The 23581-nt window shown below is 45.6% G+C and overlaps 1 non-coding gene across 1 annotated transcript; it reads left to right on the plus strand.

The window, feature by feature from the left end:
- Positions 1-20431: 20431 nt before the first annotated feature.
- On the plus strand, positions 20432-20505 carry TRNAI-AAU (transfer RNA isoleucine (anticodon AAU)). The gene has a single exon. It is a non-coding gene; the product is annotated as a tRNA-Ile (tRNA).
- The last annotated feature ends 3076 nt before the right edge of the window (positions 20506-23581 follow it).

Genomic DNA, 23581 nt, shown 5'->3' on the forward strand with positions numbered 1-23581 from the left:
GTGTGGCTCGGACCAGGTTCTGTTACCCAGAATCCTTTGCAAACCTCAAAATTTGGCTAAAAAAACACATGTTCCTCACATTTCTGTGGAAGAAAGTTCTGGAATCTGAGAGGAGCCACAAATTTCCTTCCACCCAGCATTCCCCCACGTCTCCCGATAAAAATGATACCTCACTTGTGTGGGTAGGCCTAGCGCCCGCGACAGGATATGCCCCAAAACACAACGTGGACATATCACAGAAAACAGAGCTGTTTTTAGCAAAGTGACTACCTGTAGATTTTGGCCTCTAGCTCTGCCGCCACCTAGGGAAACCTACCAAACCTGTGCATTTCTGAAAACTAGAGACCTAGGGGAATCCAAGGAGGGGTGACTTGTGTGGCTCGGACCAGGTTCTGTTACCCAGAATCCTTTGCAAACCTCAAAATTTGGCTAAAAAAACACATGTTCCTCACATTTCTGTGGCAGAAAGTTCTGGAATCTGAGAGGAGTCACAAATTTCCTTCCACCCAGCGTTCCCCTAAGTCTCCCGATAAAAATGATACCTCACTTGTGTGGGTAGGCCTAGCGCCCGCGACAGGATATGCCCCAAAACACAACGTGGACATATCACAGAAAACAGAGCTGTTTTTAGCAAAGTGACTACCTGTAGATTTTGGCCTCTAGCTCAGCCGCCACCTAGGGAAACCTACCAAACCTATGCATTTCTGAAAACTAGAGACCTAGGGGAATCCAAGGAGGGGTGACTTGTGTGGCTCGGACCAGGTTCTGTTACCCAGAATCCTTTGCAAACCTCAAAATTTGGCTAAAAAAACACATGTTCCTCACATTTCTGTGGCAGAAAGTTCTGGAATCTGAGAGGAGCCACAAATTTCCTTCCACCCAGCGTTCCCCCACGTCTCCCGATAAAAATGATACCTCACTTGTGTGGGTAGGCCTAGCGCCCGCGACAGGATATGCCCCAAAACACAACGTGGACATATCACAGAAAACAGAGCTGTTTTTAGCAAAGTGACTACCTGTAGATTTTGGCCTCTAGCTCAGCCGCCACCTAGGGAAACCTACCAAACCTATGCATTTCTGAAAACTAGAGACCTAGGGGAATCCAAGGAGGGGTGACTTGTGTGGCTCGGACCCGGTTCTGTTACCCAGAATTGTTTGCAAACCTCAAAATTTGGCTAAAAAAACACATGTTCCTCACATTTCTGTGGCAGAAAGTTCTGGAATCTGAGAGGAGCCACAAATTTCCTTCCACCCAGCGTTCCCCCACGTCTCCCGATAAAAATGATACCTCACTTGTGTGGGTAGGCCTAGCGCCCGCGACAGGATATGCCCCAAAACACAACGTGGACATATCACAGAAAACAGAGCTGTTTTTAGCAAAGTGACTACCTGTAGATTTTGGCCTCTAGCTCAGCCGCCACCTAGGGAAACCTACCAAACCTATGCATTTCTGAAAACTAGAGACCTAGGGGAATCCAAGGAGGGGTGACTTGTGTGGCTCGGACCAGGTTCTGTTACCCAGAATCCTTTGCAAACCTCAAAATTTGGCTAAAAAAACACATGTTCCTCACATTTCTGTGGAAGAAAGTTCTGGAATCTGAGAGGAGCCACAAATTTCCTTCCACCCAGCATTCCCCCACGTCTCCCGATAAAAATGATACCTCACTTGTGTGGGTAGGCCTAGCGCCCGCGACAGGATATGCCCCAAAACACAACGTGGACATATCACAGAAAACAGAGCTGTTTTTAGCAAAGTGACTACCTGTAGATTTTGGCCTCTAGCTCTGCCGCCACCTAGGGAAACCTACCAAACCTGTGCATTTCTGAAAACTAGAGACCTAGGGGAATCCAAGGAGGGGTGACTTGTGTGGCTCGGACCAGGTTCTGTTACCCAGAATCCTTTGCAAACCTCAAAATTTGGCTAAAAAAACACATGTTCCTCACATTTCTGTGGCAGAAAGTTCTGGAATCTGAGAGGAGCCACAAATTTCCTTCCACCCAGCATTCCCCCACGTCTCCCGATAAAAATGATACCTCACTTGTGTGGGTAGGCCTAGCGCCAGCGACAGGATATGCCCCAAAACACAACGTGGACATATCACAGAAAACAGAGCTGTTTTTAGCAAAGTGACTACCTGTAGATTTTGGCCTCTAGCTCTGCCGCCACCTAGGGAAACCTACCAAACCTGTGCATTTCTGAAAACTAGAGACCTAGGGGAATCCAAGGAGGGGTGACTTGTGTGGCTCGGACCAGGTTCTGTTACCCAGAATCCTTTGCAAACCTCAAAATTTGGCTAAAAAAACACATGTTCCTCACATTTCTGTGGCAGAAAGTTCTGGAATCTGAGAGGAGTCACAAATTTCCTTCCACCCAGCGTTCCCCTAAGTCTCCCGATAAAAATGATACCTCACTTGTGTGGGTAGGCCTAGCGCCCGCGACAGGATATGCCCCAAAACACAACGTGGACATATCACAGAAAACAGAGCTGTTTTTAGCAAAGTGACTACCTGTAGATTTTGGCCTCTAGCTCAGCCGCCACCTAGGGAAACCTACCAAACCTATGCATTTCTGAAAACTAGAGACCTAGGGGAATCCAAGGAGGGGTGACTTGTGTGGCTCGGACCAGGTTCTGTTACCCAGAATCCTTTGCAAACCTCAAAATTTGGCTAAAAAAACACATGTTCCTCACATTTCTGTGGCAGAAAGTTCTGGAATCTGAGAGGAGCCACAAATTTCCTTCCACCCAGCGTTCCCCCACGTCTCCCGATAAAAATGATACCTCACTTGTGTGGGTAGGCCTAGCGCCCGCAACAGGATATGCCCCAAAACACAACGTGGACATATCACAGAAAACAGAGCTGTTTTTAGCAAAGTGACTACCTGTAGATTTTGGCCTCTAGCTCAGCCGCCACCTAGGGAAACCTACCAAACCTGTGCATTTCTGAAAACTAGAGACCTAGGGGAATCCAAGGAGGGGTGACTTGCGGGGCTCGGACCAGGTTCTGTTACCCAGAATCCTTTGCAAACCTCAAAATTTGGCTAAAAAAACACATGTTCCTCACATTTCTGTGGCAGAAAGTTCTGGAATCTGAGAGGAGCCACAAATTTCCTTCCACCCAGCGTTCCCCCATGTCTCCCGATAAAAATGATACCTCACTTGCGTGGGTAGGCCTAGCGGCCGCGACAGGAAATGCCCCAAAGCGCAACGTGGACACAACCAAAATTTTGGAAGAAAACAGTGCCTACCTGTGAATTTTGGCCTGTAGCTCAGCGGGCACCAAGGGAAACCTACCAAACCTGTGCATTTCTGAAAACTAGAGACCTAGGGGAATCCAAGGAGGGGTGACTTGCGGGGCTCGGACCAGGTTCTGTTACCCAGAATCCTTTGCAAACCTCAAAATTTGGCCAAAAAAACACTTTTTCCTCTCTTTTCTGTGGCAGAAAGTTCTGGAATCTGAGAGGAGCCACAAATTTCCTTCCACCCAGCATTCCCCCAAGTCTCCCGATAAAAATGATACCTCACTTGTGTGGGTGGGCCAGGTGCCTGCAACAGAATAAGGCCCAAAACCTGAAGAGATAGAAGGGATAGGTATTTTTGCAATATATCATTTTGATGTGTGCACATACGTCCGTGATGTGCCAAACACTAAAATAGTGAAAAGAAACACTTAGGTTATGTGAAGAAGACCCCTCACCCACCAACCAAGTTGGTGGCATGCTTCATCATCGGGGTCCCACCCGAGGCACCTAGCGTGTCACAGGTGTGCTGCGACGCCTGATTACAGCGGAGCAGGTTTTGTCATTTTTTACAACACATACTGGTTGGATTTGGCACGAGGGTGAGTGATGGTTCAGTGGATCAAATTTTATTAACAAGAGATTTCACAAAAATGAAATGCACTGCTAATAACTGAAAGGCAAAAAAGTGAACCAATGACTCACAGCTCGTGAGCTGTAAAGCCGCGACAAGGCACCAACCGCTTTACAGTCCATTCACACACCTTTCATACATGACACGCTCAAGACCATTCACACCGCCAGCCACGGGCCCAGCACATTACAACACTCACATCGACAGACCGCGCCACTCAAGGGCCCATCACTTACATACGCCACATGCCTGATACAAGAATCACACCAGCTGATGGGAGTGTGGACTGCCGTTTGGCTGGCACCGCCAGCCAAGCGCCACCCCACGCACACCGCCAGCCAAGCGCCACCCCACGCACACCGCCAGCCAAGCGCCACCCCACGCACACCGCCACCCCACGCACACCGCCAGCCAAGCGCCACCCCACGCACACCGCAATCACTTTTTTTTATTTATAAACAACAAATAAACTACTAATTATAAAATAGGCACAAAACTACAAACACAAAACCTCAAACTAAATACACGACAGATGCCAACCGTGGAAAATATAAAACAGACAGCTTACGCTCACGGTATTTCCCAAAAGTTTTTCCTTGTGTGGTAACTTCTAAAACAGCTAGGCACACACAGCCCAGGCTTTGAAGGGCATTCGGGGCAGTACATCCGGCTCTCCCTCCGGATTGATCTCCGGGCACATACTCTACATTTCTTTATGGGCATGTCTTTTTTGGGAGTGGGAGGAATGTGATCTGGAAAGTGCCGATCTTTCAATCTAGCCACATCCTCCACCACTTCTACTCTAGGAACTCTTGCCGGTTCCACCACAATAAGGCTTTCTATCACTGACTCCTGAAATTTAACAAAAGTCATCCTTGACTCAGGTGAACAATCCTTGTATACAATAAAGGCATTAAAAGTTGCCAAATGAAATAAATGTAGGGCCAACTTTTTATACCACACATAGGACTTACGAAGAGCAGTGTAAGGTTCCAACCTCTGATCTACTCTATCAACACCACCCATGTGCCTATTGTAGTCCAAAATGCACGCAGGTTTGCGCACTTCCGCAACCTGACCCCAAACAGCCACAGGGGAAGTACTCTCATCATGGATGGTCGATAGCATGTACACATCCCTCCTGTCTGAAAATTTCATAGCTAACAGCTCATTATTCCGCAAGGCACTGCACTGTCCCCTCTCAAGTTTTTTACAGACAAGCTCCCTTGGATAGCCTTTGCGGTTAGAACGGATTGTGCCACAAGCAACAGTGTCCACCCTAAACAACTCCTTGAACAACTGCACTCCAGTGTAGAAATTATCTACGTACAAATGGTGACCTTTGTTAAACAGCCGTCTAGCAAGTTCCCACACAATTTTTTCGCTAACTCCAAAAGTGGCCGGACAACCAGGAGGGTCAATACTGGAATCCCTACCAGTGTAGACCCGGAAATTATAAACATATCCTGTACTGCTTTCTGACAGCAGATACAATTTAATCCCATACCGTGCCCTCTTACTAGGGATGTACTGCTTAAAAACTAAACGCCCCTTGAAAAGGACCAAAGACTCGTCCACACTTATCTCTTTGCCTGGAACATAGACCTCTGAAAACCGATCCACAAAATGATCAAGGACAGGCCTAATCTTAAAAAGGCGGTCACAATCAGGGTGATCTCGTGGCAAGGCTAAAGCATTGTCTACAAAATGCAGCATACGAAGAAGAAGCAAATACCGATTACGTGTCATAGTTGCAGGAAATATAGCAGTTGCCATCAAGGGACTAGTAGACCAATAAGAAGCCAGTGACGGCTTCCTGATCAACCCCATCAAAAAAGACAAACCTAAAAACCTTTTCATCTCTTCCAGATATGTGGGAACCCAATGAGTAGCTCTAGACTGAGGCTTAAGTCTGGCAGCGTTGTCCCGCAAATATTGCTCTGCATACACATTTGTCTGCTCCACAATCTCTTCCAAAAATACATCGTCCATAAACAAGTGAAAGAAATGGACAGGCAGAAAGTTTTCCGTATTAACTCTACACCCTGGGAGACTAGTAAATGCAGGTAACTGTGGCTGCTCCATGTTTGGGGCAATCCAGGTGTCAGGTCTTCTAATGGGAAACCCTTCAGCCCCAGGCTGCTGCACTCTTGGCACATCAATGTCCTCCTCTAACTCAGGCCCTTCATCTGCACTGAGAGTAGCTTCCTCATCAGAAGAATACTCTTGGACAGAAAACTCACTTCCAGAATCTCCTGCTTCCTCCTCTGCCTCAGATGCAGAGTCAGTGTCGTAATCATGGTCTGAAGACGACTCAAAGAGCATGCGAACAACCTGCTGAGCGGTCACTTTGCGGCTAGCCATGATCCTAACAACAAATGGATTGCCAACAACAACTAGCACTAAAATAAGTAATAAACAAAGTGTAGCTTTATCACAAAGAGTTATGTACTACAAAAAACTATACCACTCAGTTGCCTGAAATAGCTACTCACCAAGCAACTACTCTGCACAGACACAGCAATCACCAATGATATCCCACTAAAAAGAAAAAAGAAAAAAGCAAATTAGACATATGACAACACAAACATCACTGTGCTCAAATCTAAGGACAATGTCAAACACACAATACTGCATTTAGTACACCACCTACAAACATGTCATTCATGCATGTCAACAATACTCCTTTGGAGTAAATTGCTTTCACTTACCTAAAACATGCAGCTATGCAAACCACTGGACAACTACTGCCAAAACCGCTAAGATCCACAGCAAAGGAAGCAAAAGCGTTGAACTAGAAGAAAAAGAAGAAATAAATTGTTATAATCACAAATACAAATACTTTGCCTGTTGACAAACACCCCACCACCAAGAACTTAGAAGTTGTCCCTGGTACCTAAGTGGATCCTGCCCCCCCTCGGGGGTAGATGGGCGTAAAAAAATTAGCCGAAATGGGCAACACCTCTGTGCCCCCTTTTAGGGGGCAACCCTTCCCAAAGGGGGCACCCCCAGCACAAAACAAAAAAATCCCTGCCGTATTGGTGGTTTCTGCCCTCCTTGGGGGCAGATGGGCCTACAAAATTACACACACACCACACAATCCCTGGCGCCTAGTGTGCTTCCACCCTCCCGGGGCCAGATCGTCCAAAAAATGACTGGTCTGCCATCGGGGGGCCGAAACAGAAAAAAAAAACTCCCCAGGGGAGAGACCCTTGCCCAAGGGGTTGCCCTCAAAATAAACAACAAAAACAAAATCCCTGGTGTCTAGTGGATTTTGCCCCCCCGCCCCCCCCGGCGGCAGATCAGCCCAAAAATTGGCAATCTGCCCCCGTGGGGGGAGGGGGGGGGGGCAAATACTAAAAAATGTGTCCCCCAGTGGGACGCCCCTTGCCCAAAGGGTCGCCCCCCCAAAAAAAACTTTACAATAAAAATAAATCCCTGGTGTCTAGTGGTTTTCAACCCCCCTCGGGGGCAGATCTGCCAAAAAATCAGCGGATCTGCCCCCCGGGGGGGGGGGCTAAATACAAATAAAAATTCCCCGGGGGGCCACCCTGGCCCAAGGGGTCGCCCCAAAACATACACAAAATATAAAATCCCTGGTGTCTAGTGGTTTTCGCCCCCCCCCGGGGGCAGATCCGCCGAAAATTCGGCGGATCTGCCCCACGGGGGGGGCGAAATACAAAAAAAAATTGCCCCCGGGGTGGGGCGACCCTTGCCCAAGGGGGTCGTCCCCAAAATAAACATAAAATACTATATCCCTGGTGTCTAGTGGTTTTCGCCCCCCCCTGGGGGCAGATCCGCCGAAAAATCGGCAGATCTGCCCCCAGGGGGGGGCGAAATACAATAAAAAATTCCCCCGGGGGAGGGCGACCCTTGCCCAAGGGGTCGCCCCCAAAATAATAAATATAATACATTTTCCCTGGTGTCTAGTGGTTTTCGCCCCCCCCTGGGGGCAGATCCGCCGAAAAATCGGCAGATCTGCCCCCAGGGGGGGGCGAAATACAAAAAAAAATTGCCCCCGGGGGGGGGCGACCCTTGCCCAAGGGGTCGCCCCCAAAATTATGGCAAAATAACACTATCCCTGGTGTCTAGTGGTTTTCGCCCCCCCCTGGGGGCAGATCCGCCGAAAAAACGGCGGATCTGCCCCCAGGGGGGGGCGAAATACTAAAAATAATTGCCCCCGGGGGGGGCGACCCTTGCCCAAGGGGTCGCCCCCAAAATATTGAAAAAAATAAATCCCTGGTGGCTAGTGGAGATTCCTGCTCCACGATCGCGGGCTCTGCCCGCGATCGTGGAGCAGGAATCTAATGAAAACAGGCACCGGGGGAAAGGAAAAACCCTTTCCTTTCCCCCCGTGTCTGTTTCCCACCACCCCCGACCCCCAAAAACGAAGAGGACTCACCTTTCGTGTCCTCCTCGGTAGACGCGCTGGAAGCAAATGGCTTCCAGCGCGCCCGGCAATACTAGATGACGTCAGCGCGCTGTGCGCGCGCTGACGTCATCGGATTGCCGTGGGGGGGGGCGGGGGTGGAAGGGGAAGGTCTTCCCCTTCCATCCCCGCCTGGGGGGGGGAGGGGGGTGCACGGGGGGGCACGCTAGCGCGCCCCCAAGTTCCCCTGTGCCTAGGACGAGATGATCTCGTCCAAGGCACAGGGGAACTGTAGCCTTGGACGAGATCATCTCGTCCAAGGCACAGAAGAGGTTAAAAATGCAATCAAATACATGACCCCAAATATACTATTCTGGTCAGGCCTGCCCTACTAACCAATTGCAGCGTCATGCTCTGCTGAGTAAACTGATCTCACGACAGTGAGGAATGCACAGGCCGGGTGGTGCCCGGCGCACAAAAGCGCGCCTTCTTGTGTTGTACGTCCCTTCGTGCAAATGCAAACTCAGATTTCCTGCACTGTGGTCGGCAGGAGAGACATGGGAAGGCGCAGTAGGGAAGGCTTGAGCAACGAACCGTTGGCTATGTTTTGTTGTTACTTTGTTGACATGAGCTCAAGTAATTTGAAGCAGAAGGAACGGCCAGACCTAAAAAAAACTCTCTTACCTCCAACGCCGAATAACCACTATAATTATAATATCTCAAAAGCAGCTGGCCTTGTAAACTTAATGACCAAGCAAGCCGATGCATTTTGGGTTTTGTTGTAAAAGAATAAAAATACTATCCCTCCTTTCCTTTTTTTCCGGCAACAAGCGATGTTACAAAGATATCACAGCACACAGTGAGATTGAGTGAAAGAAGAGGCACTGAGGCTGGCGTGCAGCACTCCACAGCTCTTGTTATTGTAATCCAGACAGGGGGCGGAAGGAGAAAAGTATGAAGGAATTGCGATAGTGAGACCAACTCTTCTATCTATCTGCATTACATGGAAAAAGGATATCTTTAGTACTCATGGCTGGTTAGCTCAGTTGGTTAGAGCGTGGTGCTAATAACGCCAAGGTCGTGGGTTCGATCCCTGTATGGGACAGGTTGCATTTTTTCTCTCAACTAAACTCTTTTTTTCTCATTTAATCAAGCTCTTATAAATCCATACACTCTGTTGCTCCAGTATACGTTCACTTTCCATTAGTCCTTCTTTTGCCACTGCTGACCAAAGCTCAAGCCGGCAGCGCCAGTAGAACAACACAAGTGCAAGGGATTGTCTCTCCAAGATGGAGACACTGCCTCAGACTATGTCTCGTGAGAGGTGGAGGGAGACCAGGAGCTGATTATTAAATGCGTGGGGATAAGAGGAACATAACTCAGGTGAACAGATTCTGGATAGTGATGCTATAGCTAGGATCAGCAACGTTACAGGGGAAAGGATAGGAAAATAATTAGGTGACAGAAGTATGGAAGTGGCTACAAGGGGGTGTGTCTCTTAAGAGGGCCGAAAGATACACTGAAGGCGAAGGTGAAGTGAAAGAAGAAAGAAAGATCAAAGGAAGTCGACAGTGATTGAGAGAAAACTCACAAAGGCAAATTGAGCAAAAGACAAGGCCTGGGGAGTTAGACTACTTCAATGCAAATTTACGCCGCAGATGAGCATGACAACTGACCCTTGTACAGTGGTGCTGAAACAATTTTCAGTGTGGGGGTGCTGCCATCAAAGGGCTTCTGAAAATCCAGGAATCATACAAAGAACTAGTCCTGCGGAATGAGCCACGCACATTCAGAAAGAGTGGTGATGCGTTGGTTACTTATTGGTAATCTTCATTAGCCTTAGTCCATTGCGTCCTTGTGACAGTCATTACAAAGTAAGGTGATGTCACCTTCCAACAGGAAGAAAGAACAGGAGGATCCTTAAATGTTAGCCCCATGCACCCAACCTGGGTGCCAAGCCCTTGCCAAAGGACTGATGGGAAGGTGGGCAGGATGTAATGTTTGTGACAAAGACAAGATGGACTAAGGGTAATGCAGAGTTCAAAGCATTGGTACTCAAATGCAAAACCGAAAAATTATTAAGCCATAATGATTGACAAATCTATGCTCTGAGGACCAAGTAGCCACCCTAGGAATTTCCTAGATTGTTACTCACTGGAATTCAACCCAGGAGGTGGCCATTCCTCTCGTAGACCATCCCTGAACTGGAAGATATTCTAAAAAGCCTTGCAAAGCCAGAAAAATTGACAACTTAATCCACCTACTCAGAGTCATAAAAGTCACCTTCTTGTCTTTTCCAGGCTGTCCAAAAGTCACAAACAAGGAGTCGGTTTTCCTGAACTGCAGAGGCCTGGTGACATGAATGAAAAGAGCTCTTTAAACATCAAGTGTATTCAGCAAATGTTCCTCCCGAGAGGAAGGAGAGGGAATGAAAGAAGGAAGAATTATTTCCTAAGATCTATCAAAAATAGACTTAACCTTTGCAGCAAAGGTAAGGCTAGGCCTTAAAGTTACCCCATCTTCCAAAGTATCAAATGAAAAGAGGACAGCATTTTAAGGCTCCCAGCTCCCCAATTGTTCTCAGCAAGGTGATAGGAAATAGGAAAATAACTTTATAGGAAACAATCTTTATGTCTACAGTATCCAGATCCTCAAAGAGATAAAATTGCAAAGCCTATAAAAGAGTAGGAATATTCTGAGTTGGAGAAAAGGGATTTTTCAACTGGTCTTACAATTGACAAAAGATCAGAACAGTCTAGACACCAAAGATTGTAACATCGACGAACGTACAGAAAAGTCCCTAAAAACCTTTATCGCAAAGCAATGAGCTTTCAGAGTGGAAAGAGATTCAAGTGAAACCCATTCAGAAGAAAATGCAAAATAGCAGACAAACTACAGGTAGGTGCCAAAAGATCATGAGCAGAACATCACGTCTCAAAAGACTTCCAGTTCTTTGAGTAAGACTTCGTAGTAGAAGGCCTGCTGGAGTGCTGAATTAACGCCACTAAGGAAGAGGAAAGACCCTTTGCTAGCAGTCCAGACTTCTCAACCTCCAAAGCGATAGAGTGAGTTGGAGCAAGAAGGTCAGGGACGACGTTCTGACAGAGACACACTTGAGCAGTACTCAAGGAGGTAGAAGAGCCAGGGGTTCAGAAGAGGAAACCATGACATCTCTGGCCAATAAGGGCCCACAAGAATAAAGTTCCCTCCCCCTGCTGAGACTTGAAGAGAACCATCTGGATCAATAAAAAGTGGGGGAATGTATAAAGGAGACTTCTCAGCCACTTTATCACCAATACGTCCACTACCTAGGCTCCTTGTTCCGGAAGCCTGGATCAGAATCGACAAAGATGAGCATTGTCCTTGTTTGAAAAGAGATCCAGAAAGGGTTTCACAAACTCTCGGCATATCTCTCAAAACAACGACCTGGATAACGTCAACTCCAGCAAATTTGGAAACCTCCAGCTGTCTGCCATCACATTGTCGGTGCCCTTGATGTGTACTGCCGACGTGTGCAACAGGTTGATCTCTGCCCAATAACCCAATTGTTCTGCTATTGCATTGAAGGATTTTGAATGCATGCTTCACTGTTGGTTAATGTAAAAGACAGCTACCTTATTCTCTGTCTTTACTAGCACATTTTTTTGAGACAGATGATGATGGGAAAACTTCAAAGCCCTGTAGGTTACCATCAACTCCATCTATTTCCATGACCTCCGACTCTCTAGGAAAGACCACTTGAATTGACAGGATCAGTCCAACACAGTAGCTCTCCAGCCAGGTTTGCTGGCATCTGTTGCGAGGATTCAGGAGCATCCAGGTATATTAGTGTCCACTTAGACCAGTGGTCTTCAAACTCTTTAATGCCGCATCCACCCAATGGGAAAAAAAAACATTGGTGCCTCCCCTCTGAATTGTCCACAATTCTTCTATTAAATTGACACTGTTTAAATATGTCTAGACCTATTTAAACATTGCAGTTAAGTTCTGTTACTGTTTTAAAAATGCAATCAAATACATGACCCCAAATATACTATTCTGGTCAGGCCTGCCCTACTAACCAATTGCAGCGTCATGCTCTGCTGAGTAAACTGATCTCACGACAGTGAGGAATGCACAGGCCGGGTGGTGCCCGGCGCACAAAAGCGCGCCTTCTTGTGTTGTACGTCTCTTCGCGCAAATGCAAACTCAGATTTCCTGCACTGTGGTCGGCAGGAGAGACATGGGAAGGCGCAGTAGGGAAGGCTTGAGCAACGAACCGTTGGCTATGTTTTGTTGTTACTTTGTTGACATGAGCTCAAGTAATTTGAAGCAGAAGGAACGGCCAGACCTAAAAACAACTCTCTTACCTCCAACGCCGAATAACCACTATAATTAGAATATCTCAAAAGCAGCTGGCCTTGTAAACTTAATGAGCAAGCAAGCCGATGCATTTTGGGTTTTGTTGTAAAAGAATACAAATCCTATCCATCCTTTCCTTTTCTTTCGGCAACAACCAATGTTACAAAGATATCACAGCACACAGTGACATTGACTGAAAGAAGAGGCGCTGAGGCTGGTGTGCAGCACTCAACAGCTCTTGTTATTGCAATCCAGACAGGGGACGGAAGGAGAAAAGTATGAAGGAATTGCGATAGTGAGACCGACTCTTTTGTGTATCTGCATGTCATGGAAAAAGGATAACTCTGTCATTCATGGCCGGTAAGCTCAGTTGGTTAGAGCGTGGTGCTAATAAAGCCAAGGTTGCGGGTTCGATCCCCGTACGGGCCAAGTTAAGTTTTTTCTCTCAAGTAAACTCTTTTTTTCTCATTTAATCAAACGCTTGTAAATCCATACACTCTGTTGCTCCAGTACACGTTCACTTTCCATTAGTCCTTCTTTTGCCACTTCTGACCAAAGCTCAAGCCGGCAGCGCCAGTAGAATAACAGAAGTGCAAGAGATTGTCTCTCCAAGATGGAGACACTGGCTCAGACTATGTCACGTGAGAGGTGGAGGGAGACCAAGAGCTGATTATTAGATGCGTGGGGATAAGAGGAACATAACTCAGGTGAACAGATTCTGGATAGTCATGCTATAGCTAGGATCAGCAACGTTACAGGGGAAAGGATAGGAAAATAATTAGGTGACAGAAGTATAGAAGTGGCTACAAGGGGGCGTGTCTCTTAACAGGGCCGAAAGATACACTGAATGCGAAGGTGAAGTGAAAGAAGAAAGAAAGATCAAAGGAAATCAACAGTGAATGAGAGAAAACTCACAAAGGCAAATTGAGCAAAAGACAGGACCTGGGGAGTTAGACTACTTCAATGCAAATTTACGCCGCAGATGAGCATGACAACTGACCCTTGTCCAGTGGTGCTGAAACAATTTTCAGTGTGGGGGTGCTGCCATCAAAGGGCTTCTGAAAATCCAGGAATCATACAAAGAACAAGTCCTGCAGAATGAGCCACGCACATTCAGAAAGAGTGGTGATGCGTTGGTTACTTATTGGTAATCTTCATTAGCCTTAGTCCATTGCGTCCTTGTGACAGTCATTACAAAGTAAAGTGATGTCACCCTCCAAGAGGAAGAAAGAACAGGAGGATTCTTAAATGCTAGCGCCATGCACCCAACCTGGGTGCCAAGCCCTTGCCAAAGGACTGATGGGAAGGTGGGCAGGATGTAATGTTTGTGACAAGGACAAGATGGACTTAGGGTAATGCAGAGTTCAAAACATTGGTACTCAAATGCAAAAGAGAAAATTTATTAAGCGATAATGCTTGACAAATGTATGCCCTGAGGCCCAAGTAACCACCCTAGGAATTTCCTAGATTGTTACTCACTGGAATTCAACCCAGGAGGTGGCCATTCCTCTCGTAGACCATCCCTGACCTGGAAGATTTTCTAAAAAGCCTTGCAAAGTCAGAAAAATTGACAACTTAATCCACCTACTCAGAGTCATAAAAGTCACCTTCTTGTCTTTTCCAGGCTGTCCAAAAGTCACAAACAAGGAGTCGGTTTTCCTGAACTGCAGAGGCCTGGTGACATAAATGAAAAGAGCTCTTTAAACATCAAGTGTATTCAACAAATGTTCCTCCGGAGAGGAAGGAGAGGGAATGAAAGAAGGAAGAATTATTTCCTAAGATCTATCAAAAATACACTTAACCTTTGCAGCAAAGGTAGGGCTAGGCCTTAAAGTTACCCCATCTTCCAAAGTATCAAATGAAGAGAGGACAGCATTTTAAGGCTCCCAGCTCCCCAATTGTTCTCAGCAAGGTGATAGCAATTAGGAAAATAACTTTATAGGAGACAATCTTTAACTGTACAGTAGCCAGATCCTCAAAGAGATAAAATTGCAAAGCCTATAAAAGAGTAGGAAGATTCTGAGTTGGAGAAAAGGGATTTTTCATTGTTCTTACCATTGACAAAAGATCATAACAGTCTAGACACCAAAGAGTGTAACATCGATGAAAGTTCAGAAAAGTCCCTAAAAGCCTTTATCGCAAACCAATGAGCTTTCAGAGTGGAAAGAGATTCAAGTGAAACCCATTCAGAAGAAAATGCAAAATAGCAGACAAACTACAGGTAGGTGCCAAAAGATCATGAGCAGAACATCACGTCTGAAAGGACTTCCAGTTCTTTGAGTAAGACTTTGAAGTAGAAGGCCTGCTGGAGTGCTGAATTAACTCCACTAAGGAAGAGGAAAGACCCTTTGCTAGCAGTCCAGACTTCTCAACCTCCAAAGCGATAGAGTGAGTTGGAGCAAGAAGGTCAGGGACGATGTTCTGAGAAGAGACACACTTGAGCAGTACCCAAGGAGGTAGAAGAGCCAGGGGTTCAGAAGAGAAAACCATGACATCTCTGGCCAATCAGGGCCAACAAGAATCAAGTTCCCTCCCCCCTGCTGAGACTTGAAGAGAACCATCTGGATCAATAAAAAGGGGGGGAATGTATAAAGGAGACTTCTCAGCCACTTTATCACCAATACGTCCACTACCTAGGCTCCTTGTTCCGGAAACCTGGATCAGAATCGACAAAGATGAGCATTGTCCTTGTTTGAAAAGAGATCCAGAAAGGGTTTCACAAACTCTCGGCATATCTCTCAAAACAACGACCTGGACAAAGTCAACTCCAGAAATTTGGAAACCTCCAGCTGTCTGCCATCACATTGTCGGTGCCCTTGATGTGTACTGCCGACGTATGCAACAGGTTGATCTCTGCCCAATAGCCCAATTGTTCTGCTATTGCATTGAGGGATTTTGAATGCATGCTTCACTGCTGGTTAATGTAAAACACCGCTACCTTATTCTCGGTCTTTACTAGCACATTTTTTCTGAGACAGATGATGATGGGAAAACTTCAAAGCCCTGAAGCTTACCATCAACTCCATCTACTTCCATGACCTCCGACTCTCTAGGAAAGACCACTTGAATCGACAGGATCAGTCCAACACAGTAGCTCTCCAGCCAGGTTTGCTGGCATCTGTTGCGAGGAATTCAGGAGGATCCAGGTGTATTAGTGTCCACTTAGACCAGTGGTCTTCAAACTCTTTAATGCCACATCCACCCAAAGGGAAAAAAAAACATTGGTGCCACCCCTCTGAATTTTCCAGAATTCTTCTATCAAATTGACACTGTTTAAATATGTCTAGACCTATTTAAACATTGCAGTTAAGTTCTGTTACTGTTTTATTAATGCAATCAAATACATGACCCCAAATATACTATTCTGGTCAGGCAGGCCTTACTAACCAATTGCAGCGTCATGCTCTGCTGAGTAAACTGATCTCACAGCAGTGAGGAATGCACAGGCCGGGTGGTGCCCGGCGCACGAAAGCGCGCCTTCTTGTGTTGTACGTCTCTTTGCGCAAATGCAAACTCAAATTTCCTGCACTGTGGTCGGCAGGAGAGACATGGGAAGGTGCAGTAGGGAAGGCTTGAGCAACAAACCGTTGGCTATGTTTTGTTGTTACTTTGTTGACATGAGCTAGAGTAATTTAAAGCAGAAGGAACGGCCAGACCTAAAAACAACTCTCTTACCTCCAACGCCGAATAACCACTATAATTAGAATATCTCAAAAGCAGCTGGCCTTGTAAACTTAATGAGCAAGCAAGCCAATGCATTTTGGGTTTTGTTGTAAAAGAATAGAAATCCTATCCATCCTTTCCTTTTCTTCCGGACAACAACCAATGTTACAAAGATATCACAGCACACAGTGACATTGACTGAAAGAAGAGGCGCTGAGACTGGCGTGCAGCACTCAACAGCTCTTGTTATTGCAATCCAGACAGGGGACGGAAGGAGAAAAGTATGAAGGAATTGCGATAGTGAGACCGACTCTTCTGTGTATCTGCATGTCATGGAAAAAGGATAACTTTGTCATTCATGGCCGGTTAGCTCAGTTGGTTAGAGCGTGGTGCTAATAACACCAAGGTCGTGGATTCGATCCCCGTACGGGCCAAGTTAAGTTTTTTCTCTCAAGTAAACTCTTTTTTTCTCATTTAATCAAACGCTTGTAAATCCATACACTCTGTTGCTCCAGTATACGTTCACTTTCCATTAGTCCTTCTTTTGCCACTGCTGACCAAAGCTCAAGCCGGCAGCGCCAGTAGAACAACAGAAGTGCAAGAGATTGTCTCTCCAAGATGGAGACACTGGCTCAGACTATGTCACGTGAGAGGTGGAGGGAGACCAAGAGCTGATTATTAGATGCGTGGGGATAAGAGGAACATAACTCAGGTGAACAGATTCTGGATAGTCATGCTATAGCTAGGATCAGCAACGTTACAGGGGAAAGCATAGGAAAATAATTAGGTGACAGAAGTATAGAAGTGGCTACAAGGGGGCGTGTCTCTTAACAGGGCCGAAAGATACACTGAAGGCGAAGGTGAAGTGAAAGAAGAAAGAAAGATCAAAGGAAATCAACAGTGATTGAGAGAAAACTCACAAAGGCAAATTGAGCAAAAGACAGGACCTGGGGAGTTAGACTACTTCAATGCAAATTTACGCCGCAGATGAGCATGACAACTGACCCTTGTCCAGTGGTGCTGAAACAATTTTCAGTGTGGGGGTGCTGCCATCAAAGGGCTTCTGAAAATCCAGGAATCATACAAAGAACAAGTCCTGCAGAATGAGCCACGCACATTCAGAAAGAGTGGTGATGCGTTGGTTACTTATTGGTAATCTTCATTAGCCTTAGTCCATTGCGTCCTTGTGACAGTCATTACAAAGTAAAGTGATGTCACCCTCCAAGAGGAAGAAAGAACGGGAGGATCCTTAAATGCTAGCGCCATGCACCCAATCTGGGTGCCAAGCCCTTGCCAAAGGACTGATGGGAAGGTGGGCACGATGTAATGTTTGTGACAAGGACAAGATGGACTTAGGGTAATGCAGAGTTCAAAATATTGGTACTCAAATGCAAAACAGAAAATGTATTAAGCGATAATGCTTGACAAATGTATGCCCTGAGGCCCAAGTAACCACCCTAGGAATTTCCTAGATTGTTACTCACTGGAATTCAACCCAGGAGGTGGCCATTCCTCTCGTAGTCCATCCCTGACCTGGAAGATTTTCTAAAAAGCCTTGCAAAGCCAGAAAAATTGACAACTTAATCCACCTACTCAGAGTCATAAAAGTCACCTTCTTGTCTTTTCCAGGCTGTCCAAAAGTCACAAACAAGGAGTCGGTTTTCCTGAACTGCAGAGGCCTGGTGACATAAATGAAAAGAGCTCTTTAAACATCAAGGCCCGTATTTATACTTTTTTTAGCGCCGCATTTGCGCCGCTTTTTGACGCAAAACGGCGCAAACCTACAAAATACAATGGTATTTTGCAAGTTTGCGCCGTTTTTGCATCAAAAAACGACGCAAATGCGGCGCAAAAAAAGTATAAATACGGGCCCAAGTGTATTCAACAAATGTTCCTCCGGAGAGGAAGGAGAGGGAATGAAAGAAGGAAGAATTATTTCCTAAGATCTATCAAAAATAGACTTAACCTTTGCAGCAAAGGTAGGGCTAGGCCTTAAAGTTACCCCATCTTCCAAAGTATCAAATGAAGAGAGGACAGCATTTTAAGGCTCCCAGCTCCCCAATTGTTCTCAGCAAGGTGATAGCAAATAGGAAAATAACTTTATAGGAGACAATCTTTAATTGTACAGTATCCAGATCATCAAAGAGATAAAATTGCAAAGCCTATAAAAGAGTAGGAAGATTGTGAGTTGGAGAAAAGGGATTTTTCATTGTTCTTACCATTGACAAAAGATCATAACAGTCTAGACACCAAAGAGTGTAACATCGATGAAAGTTCAGAAAAGTCCCTAAAAGCCTTTATCGCAAACCAATGAGCTTTCAGAGTGGAAAGAGATTCAAGTGAAACCCATTCAGAAGAAAATGCAAAATAGCAGACAAACTACAGGTAGGTGCCAAAAGATCATGAGCAGAACATCACGTCTGAAAGGACTTCCAGTTCTTTGAGTAAGACTTCGAAGTAGAAGGCCTGCTGGAGTGCTGAATTAACTCCACTAAGGAAGAGGAAAGACCCTTTGCTAGCAGTCCAGACTTCTCAACCTCCAAAGCGATAGAGTGAGTTGGAGCAAGAAGGTCAGGGATGATGTTCTGAGAAGAGACACACTTGAGCAGTACCCAAGGAGGTAGAAGAGCCAGGGGTTCAGAAGAGGAAACCATGACATCTCTGGCCAATCAGGGCCAACAAGAATCAAGTTCCCTCCCTCCTGCTGAGACTTGAAGAGAACCATCTGTATCAATAAAAAGGGGGGGAATGTATAAAGGAGACTTCTCAGCCACTTTATCACCAATACGTCCACTACCTAGGCTCCTTGTTCCGGAAACCTGGATCAGAATCAACAAAGATGAGCATTGGCCTTGTTTGAAAAGAGATCCAGAAAGGGTTTCACAAACTCTCAGCATATCTCTGAGAACAACGACCTGGATAACGTCAACTCCAGCAAATTTGGAAACCTCCAGCTGTCTACCATCACATTGTCGGTGCCCTTGATGTGTACTGCCGACGTATGCAACAGGTTGATCTCTGCCCAATAGCCCAATTGTTCTGCTATTGCATTGAGGGATTTTGAATGCATGCTTCACTGCTGGTTAATGTAAAAGACCGCTACCTTATTCTCTGTCTTTACTAGCACATTTTGCTGAGACAGATGATGATGGGAAAACTTCAAAGCCCTGAAGCTTACCATCAACTCCATCTACTTCCATTACCTCCGACTCTCTAGGAAAGACCACTTGAATCGACAGGATCAGTCCAACACAGTAGCTCTCCAGCCAGGTTTGCTGGCATCTGTTGCAAGGAATTCAGGAGGATCCAGGTGAATTAGTGTCCACTTAGACCAGTGGTCTTCAAACTCTTTAATGCCACATCCACCCAAAGGGAAAAAAAAACATTGGTGCCTCCCCTCTGAATTTTCCAGAATTCTTCTATCAAATTGACACTGTTTAAATATGTCTAGACCTATTTAAACATTGCAGTTAAGTTCTGTTACTGTTTTAAAAATGCAATCAAATACATGACCCCAAATATACTATTCTGGTCAGGCAAGCCTTACTAACCAATTGCAGCGTCATGCTCTGCTGAGTAAACTGATCTCACGGCAGTGAGGAATGCACAGGCCGGGTGGTGCCCGGCGCACGAAAGCGCGCCTTCTTGTGTTGTACGTCTCCTTGCGCAAATGCAAACTCAAATTTCCTGCACTGTGGTCGGCAGGAGAGACATGGGAAGGTGCAGTAGGGAAGGCTTGAGCAACAAACCGTTGGCTATGTTTTGTTGTTACTTTGTTGACATGAGCTAGAGTAATTTAAGGCAGAAGGAACGGCCAGACCTAAAAACAACTCTCTTACCTCCAACGCCGAATAACCACTATAATTAGAATATCTCAAAAGCAGCTGGCCTTGTAAACTTAATGAGCAAGCAAGCCGATGCATTTTGGGTTTTGTTGTAAAAGAATACAAATCCTATCCATCCTTTCCTTTTCTTTCGGCAACAACCAATGTTACAAAGATATCACAGCACACAGTGACATTGACTGAAAGAAGAGGCGCTGAGGCTGGTGTGCAGCACTCAACAGCTCTTGTTATTGCAATCCAGACAGGGGACGGAAGGAGAAAAGTATGAAGGAATTGCGATAGTGAGACCGACTCTTTTGTGTATCTGCATGTTATGGAAAAAGGATAACTCTGTCTTTCATGGCCGGTAAGCTCAGTTGGTTAGAGCGTGGTGCTAATAACGCCAAGGTTGCGGGTTCGATCCCCGTACGGGCCAAGTTAAGTTTTTTCTCTCAAGTAAACTCTTTTTTTCTCATTTAATCAAACGCTTGTAAATCCATACACTCTGTTGCTCCAGTACACGTTCACTTTCCATTAGTCCTTCTTTTGCCACTTCTGACCAAAGCTGAAGCCGGCAGCGCCAGTAGAACAACAGAAGTGCAAGAGATTGTCTCTCCAAGATGGAGACACTGGCTCAGACTATGTCACGTGAGAGGTGGAGGGAGACCAAGAGCTGATTATTAGATGCGTGGGGATAAGAGGAACATAACTCAGGTGAACAGATTCTGGATAGTCATGCTATAGCTAGGATCAGCAACGTTACAGGGGAAAGGATAGGAAAATAATTAGGTGACAGAAGTATAGAAGTGGCTACAAGGGGGCGTGTCTCTTAACAGGGCCGAAAGATACACTGAATGCGAAGGTGAAGTGAAAGAAGAAAGAAAGATCAAAGGAAATCAACAGTGAATGAGAGAAAACTCACAAAGGCAAATTGAGCAAACGACAGGACCTGGGGAGTTAGACTACTTCAATGCAAATTTACGCCGCAGATGAGCATGACAACTGACCCTTGTCCAGTGGTGCTGAAACAATTTTCAGTGTGGGGGTGTTGCCATCAAAGGGCATCTGAAAATCCAGGAATCATACAAAGAACAAGTCCTGCAGAATGAGCCACGCACATTCAGAAAGAGTGGTGATGCGTTGGTTACTTATTGGTAATCTTCATTAGCCTTAGTCCATTGCGTCCTTGTGACAGTCATTACAAAGTAAAGTGATGTCACCCTCCAAGAGGAATAAAGAACAGGAGGATTCTTAAATGCTAGCGCCATGCACCCAACCTGGGTGCCAAGCCCTTGCCAAAGGACTGATGGGAAGGTGGGCAGGATGTAATGTTTGTGACAAGGACAAGATGGACTTAGGGTAATGCAGAGTTCAAAACATTGGTACTCAAATGCAAAAGAGAAAATTTATTAAGCGATAATGCTTGACAAATGTATGCCCTGAGGCCCATGTAACCACCCTAGGAATTTCCTAGATTGTTACTCACTGGAATTCAACCCAGGAGGTGGCCATTCCTCTCGTAGACCATACCTGACCTGGAAGATTTTCTAAAAAGCCTTGCAAAGCCAGAAAAATTGACAACTTAATCCACCTACTCAGAGTCATAAAAGTCACCTTCTTGTCTTTTCCAGGCTGTCCAAAAGTCACAAACAAGGAATCGGTTTTCCTGAACTGCAGTGTCCTGGTGACATAAAGGAAAAGAGCTCTTTAAACATCAAGGCCCGTATTTATACTTTTTTTAGCGCCGCATTTGCGCCGCTTTTTGACACAAAACGGCGCAAACCTACAAAATACAATGGTATTTTGCAAGTTTGCGCCGTTTTTGCGTCAAAAAACGACGCAAATGCGGTGCAAAAAAAGTATAAATACGGGCCCCAGTGTATTCAACAAATGTTCCTCCGGAGAGGAAGGAGAGGGAATGAAAGAAGGAAGAATTATTTCCTAAGATCTATCAAAAATAGACTTAACCTTTGCAGCAAAGGTAGGGCTAGGCCTTAAAGTTACCCCATCTTCCAAAGTATCAAATGAAGAGAGGACAGCATTTTAAGGCTCCCAGCTCCCCAATTGTTCTCAGCAAGGTGATAGCAAATAGGAAAATAACTTTATAGGAGACAATCATTAACTGTACAGTAGCCAGATCCTCAAAGAGATAAAATTGCAAAGCCTATAAAAGAGTAGGAAGATTCTGAGTTGGAGAAAAGGGATTTTTCATTGTTCTTTCCATTGACAAAAAATCATAACAGTCTAGACACCAAAGAGTGTAACATCGATGAAAGTTCGGAAAAGTCCCTAAAAGCCTTTATCGCAAACCAATGAGCTTTCAGAGTGGAAAGAGATTCAAGTGAAACCCATTCAGAAGAAAATGCAAAATAGCAGACAAACTACAGGTAGGTGCCAAAAGATCATGAGCAGAACATCACGTCTGAAAGGACTTCCAGTTCTTTGAGTAAGACTTCGAAGTAGAAGGCCTGCTGGAGTGCTGAATTAACTCCACTAAGGAAGAGGAAAGACCCTTTGCTAGCAGTCCAGACTTCTCAACCTCCAAAGCGATAGAGTGAGTTGGAGCAAGAAGGTCAGGGACGATGTTCTGAGAAGAGACACACTTGAGCAGTACCCAAGGAGGTAGAAGAGCCAGGGGTTCAGAAGAGGAAACCATGACATCTCTGGCCAATCAGGGCCAACAAGAATCAAGTTCCCTCCCCCCTGCTGAGACTTGAAGAGAACCATCTGGATCAATAAAAAGGGGGGGAATGTATAAAGGAGACTTCTCAGCCACTTTATCACCAATACGTCCACTACCTAGGCTCCTTGTTCCGGAAACCTGGATCAGAATCAACAAAGATGAGCATTGTCCTTGTTTGAAAAGAGATCCAGAAAGGGTTTCACAAACTCTCGGCATATCTCTCAAAACAACGACCTGGATAACGTCAACTCCAGAAATTTTGAAACCTCCAGCTGTCTGCCATCACATTGTCGGTGCCCTTGATGTGTACTGCCGACGTATGCAACAGGTTGATCTCTGCCCAATAGCCCAATTGCTCTGCTATTGCATTGAGGGATTTTGAATGCATGCTTCACTGCTGGTTAATGTAAAAGACCGCTACCTTATTCTCTGTCTTTACTAGCACATTTTTCTGAGACAGATGATGATGGGAAAACTTCAAAGCCCTGAAGCTTACCATCAACTCCATCTACTTCCATGACCTCCGACTCTCTAGGAAAGACCACTTGAATTGACAGGATCAGTCCAACACAGTAGCTCTCCAGCCAGGTTTGCTGGCATCTGTTGCGAGGAATTCAGGAGGATCCAGGTGTATTAGTGTCCACTTAGACCAGTGGTCTTCAAACTCTTCAATGCTCATCCACCCAAAGGGAAAAAAAACATTGGTGCCTCCCCTCTGAATTTTCCAGAATTCTTCTATCAAATTGACACTGTTTAAATATGTCTAGACCTATTTAAACATTGTAGTTAAGTTCTGTTACTGTTTTAAAAATGCAATCAAATACATGAC

Source organism: Pleurodeles waltl, chromosome 12 (assembly GCF_031143425.1).
Source record: "Pleurodeles waltl isolate 20211129_DDA chromosome 12, aPleWal1.hap1.20221129, whole genome shotgun sequence".
Classification (NCBI taxonomy): domain Eukaryota; kingdom Metazoa; phylum Chordata; class Amphibia; order Caudata; family Salamandridae; genus Pleurodeles; species Pleurodeles waltl.